General features: G+C 28.4%; 1 protein-coding gene across 1 annotated transcript in view; it reads left to right on the plus strand.

Moving 5' to 3' along the window:
* Positions 1-22: 22 nt before the first annotated feature.
* Positions 23-13,125, plus strand: part of LOC107453788 (uncharacterized) — a 54,032-nt gene continuing 40,929 nt past the window's right edge. Inside the window, exons 1-6 of the mRNA XM_071183773.2 lie at positions 23-238; positions 1,939-2,051; positions 2,183-2,327; positions 4,258-4,370; positions 8,119-8,260; positions 9,071-9,183. The gene's annotated coding sequence lies outside the window, so the exon portion shown is untranslated. The remainder of the gene's footprint in view (positions 239-1,938; positions 2,052-2,182; positions 2,328-4,257; positions 4,371-8,118; positions 8,261-9,070; positions 9,184-13,125) is intronic.

Genomic DNA, 13,125 nt, shown 5'->3' on the forward strand with positions numbered 1-13,125 from the left:
TCAGGTAATGTTCTACCGCTTTAGTTTCTTGGGATATTTTCTATTTAAAATACAAGTTGGTTGAAATACTATTTTTATACATTTTAATTTTAGGTTGGAAAGGTAAAAAATGTGATATTCCTTGTGAAGAAGGATTTTTCGGAAGTTATTGTTTACAAAAGTGTGATTGCCAAAATGATGGAACATGTGATAGAATTAAAGGTGTATGTAAATGCCCTGCTGGGTATACTGGAAATAGGTACGATTCGAACATAAATAAAATCCTTGTATTTCTTATTTCTTATATATTGAATAGGTTGAATTATATATTGAATAGGTAATAGAGCAAAATAAAAAATTACATTCGATATTTATTTTGATTATTATTAATTGTTTCCACATGTAGTAAAAAAAACACCATGTGGTTCCCATCTGTATCCCGCAAAAACTTAACTACGGTTGAAATTTGATATGCGGAAAGAACTCTTTTTATTTATGAACTTAACAAGAATTTTTTCTTAAATGGAAATTTAAATTAATTTGAAAATTATTGCAATTTTAATTTCATGACTTTTTGCTCATTTTTTTAAAAATTTAAATGTTAACTATTAATCTATTGTTAAAGAGAAATGCATTTTTTTCTCACTCGAGATGTTTATTTTATTCGCTCGTGCTTGAGTAGATGTAAATAAAAAGTAACAATAATGAGAGAGACAGAGAGAGATTAATTACTGAAAGATATAAATCTTAACATTTATCTTGAAATTTTGTAATTTTAAAAGTTCTCTTCCGAGAATAATTGAAATTCCTTTTCGAACACTCAAATAGTTAAAAAAATGACGTCTATTTAAAAATTATTGATATGCAGGTGAGCAAAATAGAAAACAGATCAGCAAAATAATTTTATGTTTACTGATCGAATTTTAACGTAGAACTTTGGAATTTTAAAATACTCAACTTTTTAACTTTTTAAATTTAGATGATTAAATTAGATGGCGCGTAGTTTTAGATGATTAATCACAAAGTACGAGCGAATTCGACCGAATAGTTTCGAAATAATAGAGTTTAAAAAATCGTATTTTTAAAACTTAGTTTCTTATTACTATTCGATTGCTTCCGTTTAAATTTTAATTTTGTGATTTAAAACTAGCAAGTTAATGACGATGAAAAAATTTACGTTCCTTACAATATAAAAAGTTTTGGTCGTTATTATGATAAAGTTATAAATAAAATCTATATTTTTCATATTTTTGGTAAACAAACATTATAATTGTATTCAAATATTTTTTCTAGTTTTTTGAAAAAGTTGGCTTATGGGCATAAATGCAGGCGGTAGAGTCAAATGAGACACACAAGTCAATTAAAATATATATTTCCTAAAAAAAATATATCTTTGGGTAAATAAACATAATAATTGTGCGTAAATATTTTTTTAGGTTTTTGCAAAAGTAGCTTTATAGGCATGGAATGTAGGTGGTACACAAGTAAAATAAAATATATATTTCCTAAAAAAAATATATCTTTGGGTAAATAAACATAATAATTGTGCGTAAATATTTTTTTTAGGTTTTTGCAAAAGTAGCTTTATAGGCATGGAATGTAGGTGGTACACAAGTAAAATAAAATAGATATTTTTTGAAATTTTTGTGATATTTTTGGGTAAGCAAACATTACATTTGCGTTCAAATATTTTTTTTTTAGTTTTCTGAAAAAGTTTGCCTAGCGGTAGACTACGCAAGTCAAAGTGCAAGTCTAGGTGGTAGATTGCACAAGTCAAATACTTTCAAGATTCAATGTTGGCACTGTCACTGAGATATTCAATAACTGTAATATCAAATAACATGATCATATCGATCAGCAAACACACCAGTTTAGCTACCAAAATAATGAATTTAAAAAGTTAAATTTGAAACGAATTGTACTCATTTTTGAGAAATATTTATAATTTTTTTTTGTTAGATGCACTGAAGTCTGCCCTGATGGTGTTTGGGGATTAAATTGCTCCTCAAGATGCGTCTGTGAAAATGATGCCAAATGTGATCCATTTAACGGCAGCTGCTCCTGTGAGCCAGGTAAATGAAATCAATATTGATCAAATTAAATCATTATCAACCTACAATTATTGGTTAAATTTATTTTTTCGAATCTATACATTTTGTTTTGAAAAGAAATTTATAACTCTTATTTCGTATGAATCAAATAGGATGGATTGGAAAACTCTGTAACGTTCCATGTAGACCAAAGTTCTACGGATTAAACTGTGGAAACAAATGTGACTGTTTAAATGACGGAAATTGTAATCCAGTTGATGGAACCTGCCAGTGTTCAGAAGGCTATTATGGAGAAAGGTGAAATAAAAAGATTGAAACTTTTACAATTTACAAAGAAATGAGAAAGTTTGACATTATGAATTTAATTTCAAAACTAAAATATTAATTTCTGAAATAAAATTTAATACAAAAGTCAATTAATTCAGCTAATTGTTTTTAAAAAAATATTACCTTCTATAAAGCAAGATTACTTAATTTTTATGTCAAAACTAAATGTTATGTTACATGCGTACAACTATAAACAACTATAAATAGTTACGACGTATTTAGTTACATAATTAAATATGATATATTTTGTATGATTAAGGTCAAAACATTAAATAGTGTTATTATATCCCTTCAAAATTTGTTATTCAAAGTTCTCTTGGATAACAGGAATTGAGTAAATCGTGCTTCTTTAAAAAAATATCCGTTTACAAAGATTTCCTTACAAATATAAAAATAACATTTTTCATGAAATATAGATTGATGTAAAAAAATGCTTAGTAAAGTAAAATGTTTTGAAATTTTTGTAACTAAAAGAAAACTCTTTATCTTATAGTTAGGGTAAATTTTACATGGTTAAAATGATTATTAATATTGAATTGCATGGATACTGATACTATAAATATAGAAATGCTTGTTCGTTTTGTATGCTTTAAATATTATCTTAAGAAATACGATAATGATTTTGATAAAAAAATTATGATTGCTATATTAAGAGAAATAAAACTATACTTATAAAGTTAACATAGACTTCATATTATTCTGTCTGTCTTCAGTATATTATTTTGAATCTAAAATTTGAACTTTTAAACCTCAAATGTTTACTTTTAAATTCTTTTTTATTTTAAATTAAATTACTCATTTATTTTAAAATTTCATTTTAACTCTTGAATACAAAATTCCATCGAATATACTAAACTAAACTCAGTGACGCCACAGCTCTAGAGGGGCCATGGCCTTGGGCTCTTGAGTGCAGGAGCAGATGTTTCGGTTTGGTAGACGGCCAAAAGGGGACCCCCAGGGGTTTTTGGCTAAGCATGCTTATTACTAATTTAATTAACCCATTGAAGAAACGAAAGGCTCAGTCAATCTTGGATACAGAATACCAGACCTGTGGCACGGGAGCTCGAAGTGCTATAAACCAGCCAAGTGAAATCAACCAACCATCTACTCCTAAACCAAATATTTGAGCTCTTGAAGCATCATTTCAAGATTAAGAAAATGATAGTCCTCAGAATATTGTTAAAATTTTTAAATTTGTTTGCTGACTATACAAATTAGAAAAGAATTAACATTGTAGCATTTTCTTTAAAAAAAAGAATTAGACATAGATAGCTAGTTGATTTGAAATTAATAACATTATCAAGAATCTAGCAAATTAAAATTCCATTGTTTTATTTTCAAAAAATAATAACTTTTAAATGAAGTTATGATCATAAAATAAAAACAGAGATGGCCCATTAAATGCGATATATTTTATATTTTCCATTATTACGTCGAGCTGTTGCTTTCAAAACCAACTCAAAATCAGCAACTGTACTGGAAAAAAACTGCTTTTGTTTGTGAGATCAGGAATTACCAGAGCTACTTTGTATTTAATATTGATGCGCTACTTTTATCAGATTTACTTTTCAAAACATTTCTGAGCGAATAGTGGATTATCAGAAACATATCTTATTTAGTTTAAACACAATAGTAACATTTTGTGCTTCTTTTTTTAGATTATTTCTAAGTAAACGAATCTGTTATTAGTTTAGCTGATGACTATGCAATTATTGATGTTATATAAATTTCTTTGAATGAAATATCTCATTTTTTATAAACATTTCCTGTCTTTTCATTTTTTTCTAATTTGTACTTAAAGCTTAATTTTGAATATTTTCTCAAAAATAGGACTGTATAAAAAGATAATAAATGAGAAGCGATGTGACAAACTGTATTTGTATTTTATTTGCATTTTCAGATGTGAAAATAAGTGTCCAAGTGGATCTTGGGGCTTAAACTGTTCCAATGTCTGCACCTGTAAGAACGGTGCAACCTGCATACACTCGACTGGCTACTGCGACTGTGCTTCCGGTTGTTTTTTTTCCTTCAATCTATTAAATTACATTCAGTGCATTTTATTTTATTTGTCTAAGTTACAGTCACGAGATTTAACGCGCAATATAACAAAGCAATGTAAATAATAGTTTTTGGCTAAACAATCTAACTATAATGTTGACTACAGTTGTTCTGATGGGTTTTCTGAATGATACGTAATTTTTCCTAGCATAGGAATGATGGTCCATCTCTATTTGTCTTAGATACAACGCCTTGTATCTCCTAAGTAAAGTCTTGTTTGTGCGATCCAAGTTCTTGGAACAAGATTGATTGAAATTGATGGAAATTTGTTTTGCTTGGAGCTAGGATCGTGTAAACGATCATCCAAAATTCTTGGATCGTCGATAATAGTAGAGCATGCTCTACTTTCAATCCAAGTTTTTCCTCCTTTTACCAATCCGTTTCGAAAGTTTTTTTTTTTTTGACGTCAGCAAGATTATGTCCTTTTCTTGTCCGTTTTCATATATTTTAATCCAAAATATATGAAAATGTACCAATCCAAATAAATTAAAATGTTAGAGTTTATTTATACAGGGTGTCCCAAAACGACGGCATAAACTCTGCACAGCTAGATTCCTCGTTGGGAGTACATAAACACTGCCCAAAGAAGCGTTCCTGTACGATCCATAATTTATGAGAAAAATACAAAAAACAAAGTATGACGTCAGCAGTATACAATGTCCAATTTACAACAGATGTTCAAAGTGTCCGTTTAAACATTATTGTCTGGAAAGATATACATATACTGTTGCTGATATGTCCAATAAAGTGTTTTTTTCCCTTGCACCAGCTGTGACGTCATACTTTGTTTTACGTATTTTTCTCGTAAACTATGGATCGTACAGGAATCCTTCTTTGGGCAGTTTTTATGTACTCCCAACGAGGAATCTAGTTGTGCAGAGTTTATGCGGTCGTTTTGGGACACCCTGTATTATTATAATTTTATTTTGTAATTTTGAACTCCTGTAAGTATGATTTTATAATGTTGAATATGAAGAATACGCATGCGCAGGTTATTCATCCGACCAATCAGTGATATATAAGAACATGGATAGTATCGACTAATCATTCAATTTCTTGAACAGAAAAATTCCTCCAAGTTCTTGAATCCAAGAACTTGTACCGTATAAGCAGGCCTTAAGAGATGCGAATAACTTACCGCTTCTAGAACTATTGGCAAACCTAATGCAAGACAAGATCCATAACTTATGAGAAATCGTTTGGTTTTTTAATATTTGATACTACTGATATTTTCTTGAAAATTAAGAGGCTAAATAAATTCAAGAACTTGTCACGGGAGAGCAAAACCAAATGCCTATGTTATGTTTTGTAACAATGAAATTTTTCATTCAAGTACGAATCGCAATATTGCTGTTGTACAAAAAACTTGAATCGGTGCAACATTCTGGGCTCTTTCCCCGCAATCATTGTAGGGTGCAATTTCTCATAGCTTTGACTTGATTCAAAAATCACCTATTCGATTCTAAGACAAAAATCTATACGAAACGTTTCCAGTTTTTTTCCTTAGCTTCTAGAAATCTTATTTTGTGTGTAAAATTCAAACATATAACTAATCCTCATCAATAAATAAACTTAATTTTTATGCATTTACAAATTATTCAAGCACGTTATTCATAATATTGTTATCATCATCTTATTATTTTATTTTATTATTGATATTGAAAAGCAAATTTATATTGATTTAATGGCCATAAATGTTCAACTCCGTATCCTAGTGATTTTGAACATGACCCAGAAGACAAAGGAGCACTTGTATCCAACATTGGAAAATACCTGCTTCAGTAGAGGACTAGCCGAATGAAACTAACCAGAATTTGTGCTACGTTTGACAGAAAATCCATGGTTATTCCGATCTAGCAAGAAGAATCTAACTCGTGATTCATATACCATTTTTGATATTTTCCATTAGTAATGTGGTCGGGGCGAATCAGGAGAAGCAAAGGAATGGGTCAGGCATCAATTTTCGCCACGTTTGTCGTAAGAAGATCACTCTGTAACCTTACCTTATGGAACCACAATGTGAAAAAAAGTATGGTCAATACTACCAAAATATGGTAAAATTTCCCACGTTTCTGGCTCTAAGGAAACACCAAAGTCTCAGTAATTTTTACTTAAGCGTGTTGGCAATGATTTTGGCAAAATGAACAGTAAAATATTGTTTTATAATGCGTGATAAAGTTTGGTAAATGTTTTAAAATTTGATAATTTTACCATAATATCTTACGGCATTGCATAAAAAACCATTTAATCTGTTAAATTTATTTTTCAGTTTTGCGTTTTCGACAAATGTGTGGTAATAAAAACTATAGTTTTGAAAACCAGAATTTCCGGTAAATCGTTACCATATGGCTGGAAAAATGTTATTAAATTAGTTGTTTTTAAATATCATATATTTTGGTTTTATTAACACTAGAAAGACTGAAACTTAGTATATACCTATATTGCCCAAACGCAGTCAAAAGGACTGAATTGTGAAAGAACAATTAATGTGTCAGGAAATTTGTTTAAAATTAATTTTTAAGATTTTTTATATTATTTACGGTTATATAACAAGTTGTTAGTAAATATTAACAATAAAAGAATTATATGTTGTACAACACGTCACAAAATTCTAAGGAATTGCGTCATTATATACATCATTGTTTTTTTAATTGAAATCGTAAAGCAATCAAAATGACTTCCTTGGGCAATCTAGAGTTAACTAGAATATTGCTTCTTTTTCTTTTTTCTTCTTTGTTACCAGAAATGTCATTACTGTACACTACGATAATTTAATTTGAAATTTTTACTACCTGTGAAAAAGCAGCAGCTGGAAATTTTTTTATTTTATTTCCAATGCAGCAGTCGATACAGACATTATCCTAAAGCCGTACAGAGATCAAAAGAAAAGAAAAATGCAAATACAGAAAAGAGATTAAACATACGAAATACAAAAACAAAAGCAAAATATTAAACACAAAAATTAAATCAAGAATTTAAATTGAACAAAATATCTCTGGCCTCCCAGTATCGGGAGTAGATGCAGTTCTTTGTGAGAACTGAACAGTTGAGGAGATGTTCAGCATTCATCGTCGCTCCACTACGCCAGAGGGGGCAGGCAGGATTATCCACTATTTTAAGACGGAAAAGATGAGCGTAAAAGCAATCGTGCTTGGTAGCAGCTACAGCACTGCTTCTTGGGCAGTCGGGAAGATTAAGGATGTCATTTCTCCACGATTTTTCCTTTGTCCGTTCTTTTAGCAATGATATATGTGTTGTCTTAATTGCATGATTAATCATTAATAAAGTGGGCTTATAGCTAACCAAGTTATTTGGGGCTTGATTAACAAAGCAACCTTTTTTGGCTAGAATACCTAGAAACTGAACTTTTTAAAATGACTCTTTAAAGAATCAAATCGAAGTAAATGCTTAAAGACTGTGGATGCCAAATCTTAATTTTGAACTCCTTAATTGTATAATTTCCTTGTCTAATAACCTAACAAATGTGTCTAGTTCAAACCGTTTCAAACAACTAACTAGCTACACATTATCTGAATAGAGAATACGAACCCTAAAGTAATTAATTCGATACAAACTCATTCTAATATACTATGATTCTCTAAACAAGCTTATCGATTTTAGGGCTTCAAGCATATTATTACTTTAGTTCTTTTTTCTTTTTTAAGTATTTTAAAATAATATTTTAATTTGCCGTAATTTATAGGGTGGAAAGGACATGCCTGTGAAATCCCATGTGAAAATGGAACTTACGGATATTTTTGCAATCATAAATGTGAATGCAAAAATAACGGAAAATGCGATCCTATCAGCGGCTGCCTTTGCAAACCAGGATTTACCGGTGAAACGTAAGTATTGAGAGTAAGTACGAAACTTAACTCTCGTGAATACTTTAAAATTATGTGTATATTTGAAATTAGTTTTGCGAAAAAGTCTCTTCCAACTTCAAAGAATAACAAAAGAGAACCACTGTTATTCATTAAGTGGTAAAAGTAAGTAAGAACTACAAAAAAAGTTAAAAATAAGAGAGGTGAATATCACATATCTAGGTGTAATTCTCACGCTAAGATTGAATACATAAAACATTGATATTCTAGTTTCTAATGTTCTTTATTTTTTACAGGAGTATTTTAAGATGATGAATATTTTGACTAACAATATGTTATTTTATTTTATTACCAGCGACGAAGAGCCAGTTTATCAATCGAAAAATGGAGGGGGAAAAACATGCGAGCCCCGTAATCAGTCAAAGAAACAAACTCGTTTTTATAAAGCAATTTTCAAAAGAAAAAAACCCTCTTTTGCTTTATTTAGAGAATGAACAATCGTTCCGTCGAAGTCTAACCTATGATCCGCTTACCTTCATTAATATTTAATGATACTACTACAGTTGTGGTTGATATATACGAGTTAACCGGACATTATTTGATTTGAACTTGAGTTCGTTATAGTCATAAGCGAGGCTTCAACTTCTTAAAAATTTCCACCCAACACACTATGTTATTAAATTTTTTGCAGATAAATTATTTTCAATTGTTTTATAGTTATTTAATGGAACGACACTTGTGTAGTGATATACATATCATCTTACTGATTGTTAATTTGACTGATTAGGATAATTTTCCTGATAATGCGAGTAAAGAATATAATATTCGTAGGTGTCAAGAGATATGTTCTGATTCTTCATGGGGCAAAAATTGTTCTAAAAGATGCACGTGTAAAAATGGAGCAACATGCAATCCAATTAATGGCTTCTGTTCTTGTACACCAGGTAAATATATTCTATTAAAACATATTTAAGAGTTAGATTTTCAATTTAAAAGGTTTGAGCTTTGAATTAAAGAAATAAAATTTAATTTTTTTGCGAAAAGTAGAATTAATGTTAGCTATTTTGTGCAGGAAAGAAAACAACTGGCCTTCTCAAATTTGAAAATAGCAGAATAATTCACGATCAAATTATTAATTATTTATGTCGAAATAACGTTTCTTAATTTTTTGAAGCTATAAGCAGTCAAACACTTATTGTATTGGAATACAATACTGTTGTGCGGTACTTTTAAGATTTTTTCATTTTTATTATTTTTTTCTCTATAAAATGCACTGAATGAAATCGAATGATTAAATTTCTCTTATAATTTAAATGTTTTTCCTTGACTGAAATGTAAGAATTCTAATTACTATTTAGTATTAAAAAAATTATTTTTTACATTTTTTAATTTCAGCAAAGACGACAAGTAATAAAGATGACAACTGTTAAAAAATTATTAAAATTTCTTATGTTTTGTTATATTTCATAATTCAATTTCATGTTTGAACAATGAAATTTTCATTCATGTATTAAGTTTTGTTATATTTATATTTAATTATTCATTCATTCAACCATAAAAGTAGTGCGAGACAAACCTAATTTAATGCATGCAATACAATTTATTGTTACTTTTGTAAGAAAACAATGAAAAAAACCAACATTAAAATATTTGAAATATTACAAAAAGTTATTTTAAACTGAATTTATGAAAAAAAAAAAACATTGAATAACCTTGTTCAAATATTCAGAACCAATGTAATTGTGTTAACCATGTAAATATTTTTCATGTATTATTATAATTTTTCATATACTTGTAACTTATTATATTATGAAAATTAAATAAAAGAGCAAGACAATGAAGGGGACTGGTATTTTTTTAAAGCAGCCACCCCTTTGTTTACGTATAAAATACGTATAAAGTGATTAAATTTAATTATATCTTTATTAAATATTTCGTATATAAGGAAGAATAGAAAATAATTAGAATTAAATATTTTTTTGCAGAAAAGTTAAATAAAAGCAGTTTTGTTTGTCTTGAATTCAGAGCTTGTTCATTTAATCACTTTACTTCTAACAAACCCAAAATATTTATGTTTATTGCTTGCGTTGTTCGTAACTAAAAAAACTATTTTCGTGTGTGCTGAACATTACAAAATTGAAATATCACCTTAATTAATTTTCTTTTTTAATAATTTTCATTTGTTAGAATTTTAACTGAAGAATTAGTTTAGTTTAAATTTTACTTTCATTTTTATTATTGTTTAACCAATAAAGGCTAAGCTTTTATTAAAGCTTTAATTAAATAAAGTGTCGCAATGTTAATTCAAGTATTTTCACAGTAGTTAATTTTTATAAACGGAAATTAAACCATAGAAGTTATTCAGAAAAACAAGATCAGTAATGTTTCACAAAGTAAATTAATATATATATATATATATATATATATATATATATATATATATATATATATATATATATATATATATATATATATATATATATATATATATATATATATATATATCTTTATATATATATTTCGTCTGTTCGTGTGTATGTCACTGAACTCCTCCTAAACGGCTGGACTGATTTAAATGAAATTTTCTGTGTACCTTCAGAAGGATTCGAGAATGGTTTAGATTCACAATAGAACATTCTGCCACAAACCGTTCCAGCGGTATCAGCGAAAATCGAAATGGAATTTTCTGATTGGTTAAAAGTTAGCCATTGTTTTAAATTTTGCTGTACACGAATCAGTTTTCAAATATCTTGAAGATAACAACAGTGATATTTTCTATCTTATAGCTCTATTCTTTTAGAAAAGTAAATTACATATACTTTAATATTTAATCATAATTCGGTTCTTTATTTCAGGTGAGTACAAGCACGTAAAATCAACGAGAATAAGTTTCGTAATTATTGGTCGTATCACGGATTTAGTATTCGCGATCGCAACGCTCGAGTACGCCGTCTAGCGGGAGCCTGTAAATATCGGACATTAATTTATCACGTTTTCATTTAGTTCCATCAAAGTCATTGACTGAATCAGACGCCATTTTTAGCAGCAAATAAGAAACAAAATTTCCCTAAGGAAAAGGCCGAAGAACTTGAAAAAAATCTCCAGAATATTAGTAAATCTTTCAGGAACAGAACACGCCAAACATTTGAAGAAAAATTCCTCAATAATTTTTAATTTCTATTATCAACAAACTTGCAACTGATGACTTCCGACTTCGGATACTGTTACAGATGTGTGTATTAAGGTAAAATGCATTTCTTCTGTCTTCAATTCATTACGAATTAAAGTGAAGTCAACATTGCTTTCGTCATTCCAGTGAATAAATATGAATTCAGAACATACAGAATTGTAATAGTTATAGCATATTCTTCTTCGTTATAGAATAGTATATATTTCTGTATCCATATAATTCGGAAAACAACAATAAAAAATTATCCAAGTTACTTGAAATAGTGCCATTTGTGCTGATTCTTAATTAATTTAAATCGTTTTCTTGGTAAGTTTTTTTTAATTTTGAAAGAATAAGTTCAACTAGAATTCAGCTATTCTGTTTTTAGCTACATATTCAAATTCATATCAATTAAAAAAATTTTGCTGTGTAGTATGTTATCTAAAAGTAATGAAGGTATAAACTATGTATCTATTATTTGAGAATAAAGTTTTCAAACAAGGAACTTATCATTTTGGAATTCTCCGGGAATCATAAATCAGGTAAGTGCAATGATTTTTACAATAAAAAATTTGCTTGTAAATATTTTTTTTTTCATTTGATGATGGTTCTCTACAGAATGGTTTTTTACGTCTGATTAAGAAATATAAGAATAATAAAAAAAGAAACAATATGAAAGTTTTTATTTCAATGTTAAGAATTCTTAAAATCGTTTTTTTTATCCAAAGAATTCTTTATTTTCCGTTTTTTAGTTTATAATTTTTTGATAAAAATTGTTCTCAAAATACTTTTGAAAAATTAAATGGTATAACATTATGTGTTTATGTATACTTCTTATATATTCCAATGTTTGAAATAATATGATTCAGAAAAGTATGGAATAAAAATTCGGTACTAACGTATTAACGCCACCGCCGCTACAGATTCGGCGGTTTTTAAGCGCCGCCAATCTACACTTAAAATTTTAGCGACAATTCATAAAATAAAACACTTTATTTAAAATCAAAATAGTTAATCGGATTTCGGTGGAAAATGAGCCGATATAGAGTTTAGCATAGATTCAAAACAATCATATCGCCATATGAACTCTGATGAATAAGATTCCAAATGAAATAACATTTCCAAAACGTACGTTTACCAAGATAAAGTTTTATGTTGTGGGAATTGGTACATTTTCGTTTTTTCGGTGAAATATTTCCCTCCTGAAAAAATAAAATTGCATCTTGTTTTGTTTTTGGCAAATCCCAAGACGAATATTCGTAGCACTAAAAATGGCGACAAAAAAGAATTGTTTTTTTGTTTTTGCTTCGTCAGCATTCTTTATTTTACGTTTCTTAGTTTCTAAATAATGATTTTTATTGAAACTTGAAATATTTTGATAAAAATTGTTGTCGAAAAACGTTGTTTACAAAATTAAATTTCATAAAATTATGAGGCTTATGTATACTTTTTGTTCATTTTAATTTTTGAACTAATATGATTCTTAAAACTATAGAATGTAAAGTTTAAATGGGCCTTTCATGTTATATCATTAAATTTAGTAATACTATTTCTCGGGCATTAGGTTTTAACTCTTATAAGAATATACATATTTTTTTCTGTTAATGTACAAATATTTTTCCAATGTGTTTTGGATGTTCCTTCTCTAATAAAAAGAGATACCATTTTGTTTTCGGTTGTACAAGAAAGAAGATCAAGCATTTTTCTTTTTTAAATT

The sequence above is a fragment of the Parasteatoda tepidariorum genome, chromosome 7 (assembly GCF_982258835.1).
Source record: "Parasteatoda tepidariorum strain Cologne lab strain chromosome 7, Ptep-v5.0, whole genome shotgun sequence".
Taxonomy (NCBI): Eukaryota; Metazoa; Arthropoda; class Arachnida; order Araneae; family Theridiidae; genus Parasteatoda; species Parasteatoda tepidariorum.